Source organism: Orycteropus afer, unplaced genomic scaffold, assembly GCF_000298275.1.
Source record: "Orycteropus afer afer isolate SDZICR_OR568_19922 unplaced genomic scaffold, OryAfe1.0 scaffold00425, whole genome shotgun sequence".
Lineage (NCBI taxonomy): Eukaryota > Metazoa > Chordata > Mammalia > Tubulidentata > Orycteropodidae > Orycteropus > Orycteropus afer.
The window spans coordinates 2,336,094-2,336,983 of NW_006922012.1; positions in this window are offsets into that span (position 1 = coordinate 2,336,094).

Here is an 890-nt window from a genome sequence, read left to right on the forward strand (position 1 = left end):
TAGTTGGGGTTTAGTCCACTTCTGTATCCTTCCCTTCAAGGCTCAGGGGTCCAAGATTATCTTCTGTGTCTGTGTTAATTGGTTTCCCTTTTCTTCGTTGAAGAGAGTCTGTGCAGTCCTTCTGCCTACTCCACCATCTTGCTGGAACATAAATGTGGTATTGTTCAATTTGCTATTGTTATGGTGTATATACAGTATGAATGAAGGAAAATTGGAAGTTGTCAAAAAATGAAATAGAGTGCTTGAAGATTGATATCATTTGTATTAATGAGCTAAAAATGACTGATATTGGCAATTTTGAATCAGATAATCATATAGTCTACTATGCACTATGTGTAGACAGGGATTTATTGAAGCCAGGTGGAATAGAGCTCTGTCCAAAGTCTATCTCACAATGAATCTCAACTTGTGATCATTTTCCCAGTCCCCATTTACATATTTGAGATACATAAACTTAGATTTCTGACCTACAGGATAAGAACTATTATGGGAGGAAGGACTACATGGGAACCTCTGAAACTGTACCCCCATCCCCAGCCATGATAATAAGTTGTAAGTAATGCTGCATTACATGAGCAATTGAAGCCATGAATGTCACCGTAAAAAATTTAAAGGGAAGCAGGGGTGGTGGGCTCCATCATAACCTAATTTATCTATCAACCTTCAGACAAAAAGCAGATGGATTATGGAGGATAATACTGGACTACTGTTAACCTCAGTTGTAACTGCATGGGATGCCGTGATAGTTGGAGCTTTGTGTCAATTTGGCAAGACCACAATTCTGTGTGGTTTAAACAATTGTGATGTAGGTTGTTCCAATGATGGGATCAGATGTATATGTTTTGAGCAGCCAATCCATTGAAAGGGAGTTTCCCTAGGGGTGTGGCCTG